The 17,381-nt window shown below is 43.2% G+C and overlaps 1 protein-coding gene across 4 annotated transcripts in view; it reads right to left on the bottom strand.

The window, feature by feature from the left end:
* The window catches only part of PDZRN3 (PDZ domain containing ring finger 3), a 364,525-nt gene that overhangs the window by 257,700 nt on the left and 89,444 nt on the right, over positions 1–17,381 (bottom strand). The window lies entirely within an intron of this gene.

Raw genomic sequence — 17,381 nt, forward strand, 5'->3', positions numbered from 1 at the left:
AGTAGGCTGGAGCCTAGGAAGAAAACTCTACCCCATGATGCGGTTACATCATCAATGGAAACTACATCTCCCAGCATGCATAACGCATCTGAAACATGAATTGCGTGGGCGGAGACTTACAAAAACACAGTGGGAGGTGGGAACCTGCGGATTTTGTGGCAAGGGACAGAGAAGATGGAGTCTTTCATATAGACACGTGGCGCTATGGCCCTCCATAGGTAAGTATAAGCCTGCTCCAAAACTAAAGGCCTAAAAACTAAAGCCTGCTCCCATTAGGAGGAGGTTCATTTAAAAAAATGTAAAAGTGTAGTGCTAAAGTTGCTTTAATAGCATGTGATTCAAGATTTAGCAGCCCAGCAACCATGGATGAGTGTGCAACTGCCAGTTTTTTGATCCAGAGCTTCAAACTGCGGGTACAGTTTGAAGCTTCTGCAGCAGTAGCGTGCACCCCCCCCCCTCAATGCATGCTGGGAGATGTAGACCTTTAAACTGCGGCATGTGCGGCTCTGGGCTGAGATGACGAAGCGCATACAGACAGGGGGGCTACAGAGCAGCACCACATGGGTAATCATTCTTGTGTTTGCAAGCTTGATCATAACATATTTTATGGATAATTACATTTATTTTTGCTTAGTCTTTTTAACAAATGTGATTTTATATGTTGTCCAGTACAGGCAGGTCCACTTTGGGACAAGTTTATACTGCAGGTGAATGCTAGCATTTAGTGGCATTTTTAGCAATGAGGTCAACTCAATTAGGTCATTTCACACTACAAGTTAGATGCTGGCTGGTTTCTCTAAAAATCCTGCTGCAGGCATTTTGGTGGTGCTGGCTACTGATATGACCGCCACAGGAGTCAATGGAAAGCGTCTGTCAGTGGCAGTGAAGTCACTAGCATGCACCAGTCTGCACCAGTCAGCACTTGCTAACAGCGCTGATCAATGCAAGCATTTTTCCAGGACTTCCAGGGTGAACAAGCCCTTAACGATCATAAGCATGCATAGAGAAGTGCCTATTGTCTCTAAAAATAACAACATTGTCCTCGCAGCTATAATGCAAATAATGTGCCTCTTTTCTCATCTCCAGACTCATTCAAATAGTTGCTTACCAGCTGAATATGACGAGCGTGAATCATGTTGTAGCTGTTAACTTGTGAAGGACAAATACATTTTAAAAAGTATACAATACAAACATTAAGCCTAATACACACGTTAGATGGTTCTCAACCGCGGCAGCCAGCTAGAGCAAAGAACCATTGGGCCGGGTTGAGTCCTGATCCTTGTAGGACAACAAAAATTTTTACATACATACTGAGTGCCAAGTCCAATGACACGTAATAGAGTTTTCCGTTTATCAGCATTCTTTATTATGAAGTGACAGGATGAGGTAAACATGAGTGTACAGTCCCATTCCTACTTGGAACTAGGCTTTGTACCTTCTGTTTTAATGTAAGGTTAGGGAATTAAGGGCTATAAATCACAGTCTTTCTGCAGTCAGTAGGGAAACTCCCATTAACTAATTAGGGTTGCAAAACTCTGTGCAGCTGAAATAAACAAACCTGAATGCAGGGAACACATAACAAGTTCAACAGTTCAAAATGTGTCTGTACAGGAGCTGAATTAAAAAAAAAAAAAACTGATATCATCAGTGTCCTATACAGACCATGAACCTGTGGCGCTCAAAATTTTGAAGGCAATTTTTAAACTTTAAATCCAAAACAAGACTATGGGATTCGTGTAAAAAAAAAACAATGTAGGGTTAGGGCGGTAGATACAACTGTTAACCTCAAAAGTATATTTTCACTTCAGGTTTGCTTTATAGGCTGTGATTCCACAGTAGGTTGCCCATCAACTAACACTACAAAACTTGAGCTGAAGTTAGAAACAGTCAGGCCAAGATGGTTTGAAACAAGGAAGCATTGAAGACGTGTGCGTCTCCTGGAACCCAGCGTTTGTAGCCAGAACATCTGCGCGAAAACAGCAGCATAATTCATTTACTGTGAAACTGTGAACATATATAAATACCACATGTTTGTCTTGGGACTGGAGGAGCTAAATCATCCAGCCTCAGATCTGACCGTTTGCAGGCTACGTGAAAACAATTATGGACGCCTGGCGCTAAATCAAACTGTAATATTCCTCAAACATAAAACGCAGGAAGAGAACTTTGGGTAATTCCTGCCCTGCATTCTCCCAACAAGATATATAGATACAGTATGTGGGATCAGAAGGCCAGTTTTGGGAAACCGGGGGCTCAAGGAGAATTCCATGAAGTGTCATTGGAAGGACCACGGAATCGGAATAAGTTTGTAAAATATGGTGTCTCTCAGAAGTTATGAGTTTGAACAATCTCACCGGCCATCTGGCCAACACACCAATTTGAAGGAGTCTGAAAATAATGTAAAAAATAGTTAGTTACTGTTGCCTACTTGCCTGGAACAATCATTAGCAAGAGCTTTGGATGAACGTTTTAGGAACTAGTGTTGTACAGACACACTGCTAAACTACAACCGTAAAGCCCGGCATGTTCTATGGAGAGAAGCAACTGCAAGCAGGACGTACTGAACAATAATGGTCAATTGTGTCGGTCACGTAGGGATCCGGCAAGGAGATGTCATGGGATGTACATAATGCCATTTGATTTTTGCCAGCGACTCTCACAAATTATCATCATGAGCAACTAAACTCTAGTATCTTTGGGAAGCTTTAAACTACAGTATGTACATAGGTTACATTGACTTGACCAAGATGGCTGATAAAGACTGACAAAATCTAGCGTGTGTACACCAGCCCTCGATTTCCCTCCGCACATAAGTGAGTGTTGGCCAAGGACGTTGTTTTCACTACCACTCACCCCGTTCACTATGTGCCACTCCATAGGCCCTCCTCCTCCTTGCTTACCAACACACCTGTCTGTAGCCTGGATGCTGGCAATGCAGCTGTACAGCCCCAGCCCGAGGGAAAAGTACTTGAGTGTTTTTAAAGGTGCCCATTAGCAATCCAATTTTTCAAACGATTGACAGTCCATTTGGAAATGATTGTTCAGGCCCACCACCACAGGAGAAAAAGATAACAATCCGATCAGACCAAGAGAATTGTTCCAAAATTCAGATCAACGGAATGATCGATAGAGAAATCATTCATTGCCGAATGGCACCCGACCCAATCAATCGTATGGTCGATCTTTCGGTAGGTTGTACCAGTATTTAGAGCCTTTAAAGTGTATCTGAGATGGTACATTTTGCCTGGCTTATACTTGCTTGGGGCATCTTCAAGCCCTATGGTGAACATGGGCTTTCTCGACGTCCTCTTCGGCTGCTCCATTGACCAGTGATTGCCCCTTTGGAATCTTCTTCAGTCGGGGCCAGTTGTGGTGTTGGTCAAGCCACATGAGCACCCCCCCCCCCCCCAATCGCTCTCTCGTGGCCAGTAGCATTCTGCGCCTGCACAGATCCATGCATGTGTAGAAGGGCCCAACTGAGGAACATACCAGAGGCTACCACGGGACAATGGAGTGGCCGAGGAGGACAGCAAGGGAGCCCACGGACCACATGGGCTGAAGCAAGCCCCAGGTAAGTATAAATACAGCAGTATGTAAGTCTCAGGTTTCCTTTAAAGGTTTTACAACTCTAATGACAGCAGCGTTATCTTTAGACACAAAAGACTGTCCAAGAGCTTTTTCGTGGAAACCAGCAGGACAAAAAGTCAATTCGACACACTCCATGATACATATTTCATCATGTACTATAAACATGTGAAAAACAGTATCCAAAGATTAAGGGAACAGTTTAATCCAGCACATCCTTGACTTCTCCTATAAGGTAGGCAAGTTCACCAGGTGTTAATCAGACATGAACAACTAATGAGCTACACAACACAGATAACTGTCTTACTGGAAATAGTATTTCAATTAACAGTGGTCGTCAATTATCTCCATATGACACCACGGGCAGTTTTAACAAGATTATACCCAGGTGCAGGCTCAGCCTTGGGCATGTGTGAACTGTGTTGCTGCAGAGGGTGCCAAACCCTGCCAGCAGCTAGCAAATATGCAGCTTGTGCTTCTCCTCCTCTGCTGAAAACATTTACTCCAACCCTTATGTTGCTAGTTCTCCACTCATCTGCCTGCTTGCATGTTGTGCAACCATCTCTGCTGCTTATTGGTTGCAGCTGCTGTCAGTTAGATGCAGGGGAGTAGACACAATAAAGAACGTAGCACATAACACTCCACATTCGTGTTGTGACAATGCAGGTGGTCGTTGCAACACACAGCACTTTAGTTTCTCTTCGATTCCCCTCGATGCGGTTGTGATTTCCATTCATTGCTATGAATGGAATCCACAAATTAAGTATTTTTGCTGGCAACCATGTGCTGCAATTCCTCCGTGAATCGCAACATTGGAAACATGAGACAGTGCACTCTATACACTTCTGATGTCCTGGCGGATCATATCACTGTGGACAACCATATGCAATTGCAAACGCACTCTCAAAATGCTGAGAGTGATTTTGCAACTTAAAATAAACGATTTAGAGGAAAGCAATTCTAGATAATCACTTTTCTCTATTTAATCGCTCCGAAAATGCTGCAGGTTCACAGTTGCGATTTCGTCAAATCACAAACGCTCTGTGGGCTCTGCTACTTTGCCTCTAATTAGCCTAGCGCTTTTGCAATCGTGGGTGATTCCAAAGCATGGCTAAAAGTTAGACAAGTGACACGTTCCAGTAGTTTGTGGTGTTGTTCAGATAAAAAGAACTGGGTACTTTGTGTAAAAAAAAAAAAAAAACAGTTGTCCACACAATTAGGGGGTAAGAATAGTAATAGTAGAAGGTCCATAGCACTGGGGTGAAGATTAGTTTCAGAGAGGTGCAGACGGCTAGTGGTCAATCCAGCTCACCAGTGATTACTAAAAACAAAAGTGCTCATTGTCATTATTAATTGACAGAGTGTCTCTGTCAATTAATAGGTTAGAAACTCACGCACTGACTAGACACAATAAAAAACTGAGACTTGAGAATAACAAAGGCCAAAATACAAACCACAAATTTATGAAAGTCATGTACAAAGCAGCAAGCCACAAGACAAGGGACTATGGCCTAAATTCACTAAGCTTTATCAAACACTTTATCGAACGTTTGATAATGTACCTCATGAGTAAAATCTAATTTTGAATTCACTAAGGTGTTATAGATTTATCGCATGTTTTATCTATAAAATGTTCAATAAATCTATAACACCTTAGTGAATTCAAAACTAGATTTTACTCATGAGGTAAATTATCAAGCGTTCAATAAAGTATTTAATAAAGCTTAGTGAATTGAGGCCATTGTTCTTTCTAACTGACTAAGGCTGGGCTCACCCATAAAATGTGTAACAGTTCTGCTCCAGTCCTGTCAGTTTTTGACAGTTTGCATCAGTTTTGTATGAATTTTGTATGGCTTGTTTCACATATACATCTGTACATTTCCATTCCTGTCCTGTCAGTTTTGTATCAGTTTTCTATGGCTAGGTTCACACATAAAAGGTGTACAGTTCCAATTCTGTTAGGTAAGACTGTTAAAAAAAAATTAGGCAAAATTGACAGGGCAGGACAGGAGAGGACTGGACTGGAAATGTACAGATTTGTGTGTAAAACAGTCCTAACTGCAGGACAGTTTCCATCAGGTCAATCACTCGATCCACTTTGTTGGGGTCAGCAAGCTGATCGCCATGGGAAAGCCAAAACAAAACACAAAATGTGGATATGCCATAGCGATTTCACGTGTCACTGAGAGGTTATAGCCCTCTAAAGCCTCAAACCCAAACAGAAGTTAAACAATTTATAATATCAGCCCAGCTCATCAACCCCAGATTGCAAAGATGGGATCTGTGCCACATCAAAGTGCAGACATATTGTAACAATTGCTTCAATAACCGGAGGCCTTGTCACCGCACCATTTGGTAAACTAACAGAAACTAATGACCATCATTAAATGATGGTTTCCTTAAAGGAAACCTTTACTTAAGATAAAAGTCTCCAAATAAACTTACACACAGTCATGACATGTGCACATGTGGTCTTCCTTTGTACATTGGCATAAATTAATGAGGTGTATGGTTCCGCCCACTGTTCTGGAGTGATGCATTATGGGCCTGTTCTGGACACACGCTAAAAGTGATGACCTGCAATCACTTTTGATTTAAACCGACAACAATGTACTTTGTTACATTAAAATGTAATTTAAACAACTCAGGTTTAAAACAGAGTTGTTGCTATGAGCAACAAGAAAGGTTTCCTTTTCTTTTTACGCATTGGCCTCAATTCACTAAGATCATGCTAGAGATAATAAAGCAAGAGAAAACTTACCTCCACACGTGAGAGAGTTATCTTACCTCTTCATTCCTTAAGTTACCTCTCCTGTAGTTAATTTACCTCCTCTGTAGTTAATTTACCTCCTCTGTAGTTAATTTACCTCCTCTGTAGTTATTTTCACACGCAGTTAATTAACAGCCTGTCTTTAACTCTGGAGTTATTTTAAGGATTGGAGAGTTAATTTAAAGACAGAAGAGTTAACTTTAGGCTTGCCAGAGGTCAAATGTTTCCTGAATACTACATGCCTTATCACCATGGTAACAACTCTAGAAGAGTTATTAAAGACAGGAGATAAGCTTAGTGAATTGAGGCCATAGGCCTCAATTCACTAAGATCATGCTAGAGATAATAAGGCAAGAGAAAACTTACCTCCACACGTGAGAGAGTTATCTTACCTCTTCATTCCTTATGTTACCTCTCCTGTAGTTAATTTACCTCCTCTGTAGTTAATTTACCTCCTCTGTAGTTAATTTACCTCCTATGTAGTTATTTTCACATGCAGCTAATTAACAGCCTGTCTTTAACTCTGGAGTTATTTTAAGGATTGGAGAGTTAATTTAAAGACAGAAGAGTTAACTTTAGGTTTGCCTGAGGTAAAATGTTTCCTGAATACTACATGCCTTATCACCATGGTAACAACTCTAGAAGAGTTATTAAAGACAGGAGATAAGTTTAGTGAATTGAGGCCATTATGTGTTACCTACAGTATGTAAAGGTGCTGACGCCCATAGTAACCATATTTTAGCTGTCATTTCTGTAATGTAGAGAGAAATTGATTAGTCCCTCTGGATATTGCTAAAGGTGCCCATTAACAATCCAATTTCCTGAGCGATCGACTATTCGATCCAATTGCTTCAATCGGATAAAAAATGAATGGTTGCCCTTGGTAACCACCGTTCGGTACCAGCGATCTAATAACCCCACTTACTCTTGTATCAGCTGGACATTCACACAGCTGCGGCTGGATACACAGACCAAAGACCCTCCAAGTCTGTTAAAGATTTATTGCGTAAGTCAGCAAAGCACAGTGTTCAGCCTTGGTTACAGAAGCAAGATACAGGAAACACAGATAAGCAGAACATATATCAGTTCTAAATAGCCAAGTCAAGTGAATACCATTCCCCTTCTACCTATAAACTACGGCTACATCTAATACACAGCAAACTCTCCGACTTAAAAAGTGTTAAGTAGGCATACCTCACTGTGGTCGTGTGAGAGCTGTCCATCACATTAGGAGCTTTCTATTGGCTTCCATGAGAATGTGGCAGACAGAATTCCTACTACACAGATCTAGGAACTCCGAGCCATAATTGGAGTTCTTCCAGATTTCTGGGAAACGTGTGTTGCTTTCCATGTCGTGCTTGTCTACACTTCTATTCCATGGCAGTGCCTGGCTGACTGTATATTTGATGATTGGAAACGATCATTCGGACACACCAACATTTGGCTCTATTATTGGTACCTGATCCGATTGATCACACAGTGAAAAGTTCAGGAGATTGTACCATTAATGGGCACCTCAATATTTCACATTAGTGTACTCAATTTCATAAATGGGACTTGAAATTTCTTAAAAGTGGAAAGTGTCCCTGTTACCTATAGCAACCAGTCAGATTCTAAATATTATTTTCATCAAATGAAAACTGGACAAAAGTTTTGGTTGCTACGAGCAACTCTAACATGTCTTCTGCAAATATAGGCTTTATGTTTTATTTTGGAAACAAAGATGAGGCTGCCCAGTGGAATCAGGCCTTGGTAACAGTTTAACAAGCCTTCTGGAAACTATAATTAGCCGCATGCAGGTTTCATGGTTGTCCAACAGCTGCTTCTCCTCCTCTGCTTCATGAAAAACGATTGTGTTGCTAGGCAGACAGTGACATTTACTAATATAGCAGCTAATCAGATCTGTCAGTCTGAGCAAATTGCACAAAAATTCAAATTACTCCTAATGTTTCTCTTTAGTTGCCTATGAACTAAAACTAACACTACCAGAAATATTTTAATTGCATTCAAACACAATGATGGTTCTGGGATTCATGTTTTCACTACCACTCACCCCGTTCGCTATGTGCCACTCCATAGGACCTCCTCCTCCTTGCTTACCAACACACCTGTCCGTAGCCTGGATGCTAGCAATGCAGCTGTACAGCCCCAGCCCGAGGGAAAAGTACTTGAGTGTTTGTAAAGGTGCCCATTAGCGATCCAATTTTTCAAACGATTGACAGTCCATTTGGAAAGGATTGTTCAGGCCCACCACCACAGGGGAAAAAGATAATCCGATCAGACCAAGAGAATTGTTCCAAAATTCAGATCAACGGAATGATCGATAGAGAAATCATTCATTGCCGAATGGCACCCGACCCAATCAATCGCATGGTCGATCTTTTTGGAGGTTGTACCAGTATTTATTGCCTTTAAAGTGTACCTGAGATGGTACACTTTGCCTGACTTATACTTGCTTGGGGCATCTTCAAGCCCTATGGTGAACATGGGCTTTCTCGATGTCGTCCCCGGCCGCTCCATTGACCAGTGGTTGCCCCTTTGGTATCGTCTTCAGTCGGGGCCAGTTGTGGTGTTGGTCAAGCCACATGAGCGCCCCCCATCGTTCTCTCGTGGCCAGTAGCATTCTGCGCCTGCACAGATCCATGCATGTGCAGAAGGGCCCAATGGAATGGAATGCTTGGGAGGGCTTCTGGGTGCCTCTTTTGCACAGGTGCATGTTTGCTAGTCAGCATACATTCAGTGACAGTAAAGCAATGTGACATAAGACAAAGGGGATCAGTGACAGCAGAACAGGATATGAAATAGCAGACAGAGGAGCAGGATGAGAGAGCAGACACAGGAGCAGGATGAGATAACAGACAGAGGATCAGGGTGAGAGAGCAGAAACAGGAGCAGGATGAGACTGCAGACAGAGGAGCAGGATGAGATAGCAGACATAGGAGCAGGATGGTATATCAGACAGAGGAGGAGGATGAGACAGCAGACCGAGGAGCAGGATGAGATAGCAGACATAGGAGCAGGATGGTATAGCAGACGGAAGAGCAGAATGAGACCGCAGACAGAGGAGCAGGATGAGATAGCAGACAGAGGAGCAGGATGAGACAGCAGACAGCGGAGCAGGATGAGATAGCAGACACAGGAGCAGAATGAGACAGCAGAATGAGGAGCAGGATGAGATAGCAGACAGAGGAGCAGGATGAGATAGCAGACAGAGGAGCAGGATGAGACAGCAGACAGAGGAGCAGGCAGAGGAGCAGAATGAGATGCCAGACAGAGGAGCAGGATGAGATAGCAGACACAGGAGCAGGATGAGATAGCAGACACAGGAGCAGGATGAGATAGGAGACACAGGAGCAGGATGAGATAGCAGACAGATGAGCAGAATGAGACTACAGAAAGCATGAATCAGTGACAGTGGTGCAGAATGGTACTGAAGGCAGCTGAGATTAGTAACTACAGAGTAGGATGAAATAACAGACATTGGAGCAGGATGAAATAGACAGAGGAGCAGAATGAGGCTAGTGAAAGCATGAATCGGTGACAGTGGAGCAGGATGGGACAAAAGGCAGCTGAGATCAATAACAGCAGACCAGGATGAGATAATAGACACAGGAGCAGGATAGCATGAATTGGCGACAGTAGTGCAGGATGGGACAGAAAGATGAAATTAGTAACAGCAGAGTAGCATGAAAGCAAACAGCTTGGATCATTCACAAAGTAGTGAGAAGAGACAGGAAGCACCAGAGCATAGTGAACTGAAGGATCAGGAGTCAGTTGGGGTTATCAGTGAGAGAGCAGAGTAGGATAAGAGGCAACTGGAACCACCATTCAAAGAAGGTATCGAGGACTGGTGAAATCGAAGCACATTGTGCCAGGAGGTATAGAGGAATGGTGAAAGAGGAGAACATTGGGCCAGAAGGTATCAAGGATTGGTGAAACAGAAGCAAATTGGGACAGAAGGAATCATGAATCGGTGAAAGAGGAGCACATTGGGCCAGAAGGTATCAAGGATTGGTGAAAGAGGAGCACATTGGGCCAGAAGGTATCGAGGATTGGTGAAAGAGGAGCACATTGGGCCAGAAGGTATCGTGGATTGGTGAAAGAGGAGCACATTGGGCCCGGCCAGAAGGTATTGAGGATTGGTGAAAGAGGAGCACATTGGGACAGAAAGGATCATGGATCGGTGAAAGAGGAGCACATTGAGCCAGAAGGGATCATGGATCGGTGAAAGAGGAGCACATTGGGCCAGAAGGGATCATGGATCGGTGAAGGAGGAGCACATTGGGCCAGAAGGTATCGAGGATTGGTGAAAGAGGAGCACATTGGGACAGAAGGTATCGAGGATTGGTGAAAGAGGAGCACATTGGGCCAGAAGGTAACGAGGATCGGTGAAAGAGGAGCACATTGGGAAGAAGAGATCATGGATCGGTGAAAGAGGAGCACATTGGGCCAGAAAGGATCATGGATCGGTGAAAGAGGAGCACATTGGGCCAGAAAGGATCATGGATCGGTGAAAGAGGAGCACATTGGGCCAGAAGGTATCGAGGATCGGTGAAAGAGGAGCACATTGGGCCAGAAGGGATCATGGATCGGTGAAAGAGGAGCACATTGGGCCAGAAGGGATCATGGATCAGTGAAAGAGGAGCACATTGGGCCAAAAGGTATGGAGGATTGGTGAAAGAGGAGCATATTGGGCCAGAAGGGATCATGGATCGGTGAAGGAGGAGCACATTGGGCCAGAAGGTATCGAGGATTGGTGAAAGAGGAGCACATTGGGACAGAAGGTATCGAGGATTGGTGAAAGAGGAGCACATTGGGCCAGAAGGTAACGAGGATCGGTGAAAGAGGAGCACATTGGGAAGAAGAGATCATGGATCGGTGAAAGAGGAGCACATTGGGCCAGAAAGGATCATGGATCGGTGAAAGAGGAGCACATTGGGCCAGAAAGGATCATGGATCGGTGAAAGAGGAGCACATTGGGCCAGAAGGTATCGAGGATCGGTGAAAGAGGAGCACATTGGGCCAGAAGGGATCATGGATCGGTGAAAGAGGAGCACATTGGGCCAGAAGGGATCATGGATCAGTGAAAGAGGAGCACATTGGGCCAAAAGGTATGGAGGATTGGTGAAAGAGGAGCACGTTGGGCCAGAAGAAGCAGGATTTGAAAACAACAGGCAGCACAGAGCCACTTAAAAAGGCCTCCACACTTCTTCTGACAAGACTGGGTAATGAAATAACATGTACAGGACAGTAAATGATAGAAGTCAGAAGAATAGCCATTGTTTGAAAACCATTCAATGCAGCCCTCACTATTTAAATGTAGCAATCTAATCTTTTGGAAACTAGCCATAAGGCCCATACACACGTCAGATTTTTGCGAACGATGGGTCGTTTGAACGTCCCGTCGTTCAGTCGTCCACACGTCGTTCGGGTGAGTTTTGAGTGGCCGGGCGGATCGCTCAAGACCAGTCTTATCACCCGAACGACAGTATGTACACACGCCCGATTTGGCGTGCGGACGACTGAACGACGGGACGTTCAAACGACCCGTCGTTCGCAAAAATCCGACGTGTGTATGGGCCTATACAGTGGATTAGACAAAAAGCCTGGAGAATAGCAAAAATGTTTTAGCCCAATAACTTTCGAAAGAAAACAAGCATTAAAAAAAGCCTACATTACAAATGTTATTCAATACCTGATCTAAAACATGATTTCTCTTTTTACTCTTCCAAGGAACACACTGTCTCCACTCAACAACTCCACAACTTACAAAAACAAACAAAAAACTTCATCATGTGGTACAAACTGTAACCTCTCCAGGCCTAAGCTTTGTGTCATCCCTTACTTACTGACCTCTCAAACTCTGCAAATCAGAATTATCATGATTGCCAGGGACACTTGTGCTTTCACTGGCTTCTTAATCTCCAACAAATACATTTTCATGAAACGGTTCCCAAGCTCGCCCCATGATCTGTGTTATATTAAATATTACATAGCAATGCAATCATGGAAATGCTATGAAGACTTGGCTGCGTTTGAGTGTTGGACCACGGCTGTTATTTGAAAGCTCTGCTTCCCCAAATCCCGAATGCTGTTTTATCAGCAGAATACGAGCAGATAGATATTGTTCTGCTGCCAGAGGGAGAAATCTTCAACAGATGTTTGTTAATTTCTTGAAATCACATTCGAGAGATATCAAAAGTGTAGTGCTTGCCAACAATTGCAAAGGAGAGCCAGTATTTAAAGGGATATATGTTCTGGTAATGACCAGGAAGCGTATTCACTTTATTGTTCTGTAAAAAGTTCAATAAAACATGTGAACTAAGCCGATTCCTACCAGAGGTCATTGAATCACTTCAGATGTGTAGAGAAAAAGGCTTGCCAGGTATTTGTCTTAAGGTCAAGAAGGACATTATTGCAGAAATGATAAAAAAAATGGGCCTTTTTTTTCTACCTCTGCATAACTACTAATATTTTAGAACTAGGCATAAAACTAGACTATTAGACTGTGCAGTCAGTAATGTCAATGTGTGGGACAAATTAGGTTTTAGTCTAGGTTTACAGTGGTCAGTTGCATTAAGCACGCCTTATAATGAGTGTGAACTGCAATAGAGACTTTTTTTTCTGACTTACTCATAGCCTCATGCTTCACTGGCAGAGGCAGTACATCTGTAATTTTCACCTGACTGGGCATAGACTTTAACCTCTTAAGTACCAGTGGACTCTGACCCCAAAGGAGTTATCAGCCAAAAATTAACAAAATAAGCGCTATTTACCCGGGGATTCCTCCACGCAGCCGTTCGCCGCAGCTCCCTCCCGGCCCCCAGCGATGACGTCAGGCCGACCTCCAGGTGAGGTCATAGGCAGATCTACAGCGCCTGCGCAGTCCGCTTCGGTCCACGTGACGGTGATTGACAGCGCTGCTCAAGCAGTGGTACCTAGGGGTCGGCCTGACATCATCGCCGGGGACCGGGATGGAGCTGCGGCGAATGGCTTCGTGCAGAGCTGTGGCAAGGGACATGCTGGGAGCTTGGGGCTGGTGGAAGCCCCGGGTAAGTAGCGCTTATTTTGTTAATTTTTGGCTGATAACGCCTTTAAGGACCAGAAAATACAGAATTCCGACGAATCGCCGCACATACCCGCCGCACGTTGGGAACCTGGGCCACTCTGCCGTTTCTATGATGGCAGAGTTCCTATGAGCCGGTCAGAAGCCGCTTGGCTCCTGACTGTGTCTGTCAATGTAAGCCAATGGGAGTTGCTTACATTGATAGACACGGCCAGGAGCCAATAAAATCGGCTCCTTACCGGCTCACAGGGCTCTGCAGTCATAGACTTGCAGTGTAGTGGAGTGACAAAAACTGCGTTTGGGCGCAGCGACGGTGAGATAAAATCTGTGCCCTGCAAGCCAGATCAGCATCAAAACAGGGTTTAGATTTCAATTAGTGTTGTCCGAAAGTAGCTTATACAAAGCCTGCATACAACGAGTTAGAATAATGTGATCCATTACAACGCAGTACTGTGAACGGGCCCATAGAACTGTACGGGCAGTGAGTTGACATGCATAATTATTCTGCAACGCAACTGAGCACTGTGAACTAGCCCTTAACCCAGGCATGGGCAAACTCGGGGGGGTTGACATGTTATTCAGACACATTTTCTACAGTGCGTTTTGGGGTAACAGTTGCGATAACATGCATTTTACCATGGCAATGCTGGGTTAAGTAAGTGTGTTGCGTTATACCTGTGTCTCAGTGCAGGTGTCAAACAAATACACATAGTGTCATCTGATCCCTAAACCTCTGACTGAATAAAACATTTATCCTGGCAATGAGGCTCAGCTGAATGAGCCAATTTGACCTCAGGCTTGCTTTATCACACTTGGAATGTTCCCAACACATGAATTAATGTCACTAGGTGTAAATTACAGATCTGCTTTCAGCTATAGATCTTTATGTCAACAGTTAAGAAAAAATCTACTCACATTGTAAAGGTATCTTCGCTAGGTGAAGATTTTATGACTACTGGAGCTATAGCAATTGCATTTACTCTTGTACAACACAACCAAGCCAATCAGTTCCACACCAATAAGCCAGGTAAAGTGAAAAAAAATATACAGCAAGACCGATTCATTAAGTCAGGTGCAAAGAAAATTGGAGCAAAGGTAAGGCAGCTGCCTAAGGTAATCACAACAAGCAATCTGCAGCGAGTTCCTGTGGGATTAGACCTGGTTAACTAAGTAGCCGATGCACGATCCCTCTGCGGGCCACCACTCCACACACGATATCAATATAGTAAACACAAAAGAGGCACTCAATTGGCTTTCAAACTTGCGTTTTATCAAATCCCAGTAATACACTACATGTTTCGGGGTATACCTCCTTCATCAGGTGTACACCTGATGAAGGTGATATACCCCGAAACATATCGTGTATGACTGGGATTTGATAAAATGCAAGTTTGAAAGCCAATTGAGTGCCTAAGGTAATCAAGCAGGATTTAGCTGTGAAACTCTAATTCCAGAATTTGTTTATTATTATTTTAACTTTGGACAGTCTGACAATGGGTTATAACTAACATTTTTGTTGTTGTAGAGTTGGAAAGATTTAGCATCCGCCAAACCTGACCTACTTCAGGTTTGATAGATATCTAAGTAGAGGGAAGGATTTAGATACCATAGAGCCTTCCTGGTCCTCGGTCCATCACTTGTTTCTGCGCTGTGGATGTCTATGTCTTTTTGTGGATTTTTGCAATAAAGTTATCTAGCTTTCTACAAACTCATCTGAAGTCTGCAGATCCTACTCTGGTTCCCCACATGGTAATATTGCGCGTCGAGTATGCAGCCCAGCGATGTCGCCCAAGTGGGCGACATCTGTCAAAGGTGTGTACGCACCTTTACAAACAATTATTTTGATTGGCAGTTCTGGGTAACAATTCCATTTTCTTCCATTTTTCCTTGCACTTGTTATGATAAGCAAAGCCCAAAGTCCAACAAGATTTGTGTTACACTCACAATACCAGGTAGCTGAAAGCAAGACGAGAGAAGAGGCCAAAGTTCTCCAAAAGTTACATGTAAATTGAGGTATGCAAGTAAGAAGTACTTTGCAGAAAGTAAATCTGTTCCCGCATCCCTCTCTGAGAATAATTCACAAAAATAACACAACTTGAAGAACTGAACTTTAGTATCCTTGATTCACCTCTTCCCTCCCATTCCTTCACAGCATAAAGAGATAAAGACAAAGACACTCCAGGCATATGGCTTCTTGAACTCATCATCTGGGGGGAAATCTCTGGAAGATTGTCTCGTCAAGCCCAAAAACTGTCATGTCCCAGCCTTCAGCAAGGCTCCCAGCCAAAGGAAGATTAAGAATGAGTGCTGCAACAAATTGACAGTTTGATGATCACAGGGAAGTCCTTGGCTTTGGATAGCTTTAAAATTTTGCCTATTAGAACTTATTAAATCTCATCTTTTCCTCATTATTTTCAGACGCACAGAAGACGAGCTCTTCACCATCTATCACCAAGTCTTATGAAGAGTGCTACTGGCCTTAAAAAACAGCGATACGTCTTTAGGGGGAGATTAGACAGCTTAACCAGGAATCCATCATTGAGGAACATTTTAATCCTATTTAACTTTAAACAAAGCCATAATTAACAGTGGTCTAGTCTCCTGTTTGATAGCCGTGCCAAGGTATTAAAAGGCAGGATGCTGCTAAAAATAGGCTGACCAAATATTATTAAGATATCTCATGTCATTTTTTGAGTCTAACTCGTGTCAACACATAAGCATCAATTTTTAATGAGTTCTGAGGGCAGGGTTAATTGCCTTTGTAAAGCAAATTCTGTATTTTCTTTAAACAGTTATAAATAAAAAATAATAACATGACCTTTATTCCAGTACTTCCTGTCAGGGAAATACCTGTCTACGATTATCAGTTCAATGAGCTGGGTTTCAGCATTGCACTCTCAGTGAAGGGAATTAACTTTTACTGTGTGGGGGTTCTCATGCCAGGAGCTGAAGCACTGTGCTGTGGTGCAGCATCCCTCTGTATGACTCCCGATTGTTCCTTCAACAACTTATAACCAGGGCTATGGAGTCAGTCGCAGCAATTTTTGGGTACCTGGAGTCGGAGGTTTCATAAACTGAGGAGTCAGATGATTTTTGTACTCCACAGCACTGCTTATAACAGCCTGATAAAAGGCATTCCTGTATTTTCGCTAGCTAGCCGTTCTTTAAATTCTTATGATGATCGAGGTTAAGGTCACAATCAGCATATTCTGAGACTGTGTTGCCTGCCGACCACTATGCTGAGGAAAAATGAGAACTGGAGTTTCTTTAGGCATGAGGGTAAACATGATATCCTAGAACCTCATTTGATAACTATGAAAGCCACTGTAACTATACTAAAAAGCTGGGGTGAAAGGATGTATTTCTTTTATTCCTTCAAACGCAGGAATTGTATTTATAGAAGCCATTTAACTTTCCATGGTTTTGGGAACTGGAAAGGAACCTGAGTCCTTGGAAGAAACCCAAGCAAACGCAAGAAGACCTTGCAAACTTCATGAAAACAATATCCGGTCTGAGCCAGGATCCTAGCCCTGCAAGGTGAGAGCGCTAACAAAGTCCTCCTTGCACACGACACCACCAATTCATCCCCAATACACACACACACACCACATTTACTAATCCATGCTAAACATATTCAAGAGATAGAGTTTAAGAACAGAGCTGCCAACTAACAAAAGCATGAGATTAAAAAACACATCCACGTAACTATTTATATCAACAAACGATACAGTCACATGATCCTCCCAGATGATTGGCTCCTTGGCCAATCAGCAAGAGGTGCTGCATGCCAAACTAGGGGAAATTAATATTTACCCTTTTATAACTCAGAAATTACACTTTTCAATGCTGACTGCAACATACAATGTGTAGTTGTTATGCCTGTATCTGGGTTTTTAAGCAAGGGAAGAATAACAAGAATAACATGACTGGGCCATATCCTGCTTCTGGGCACCATAGCAG

Source organism: Hyperolius riggenbachi, chromosome 9, assembly GCF_040937935.1.
Source record: "Hyperolius riggenbachi isolate aHypRig1 chromosome 9, aHypRig1.pri, whole genome shotgun sequence".
NCBI lineage: Eukaryota > Metazoa > Chordata > Amphibia > Anura > Hyperoliidae > Hyperolius > Hyperolius riggenbachi.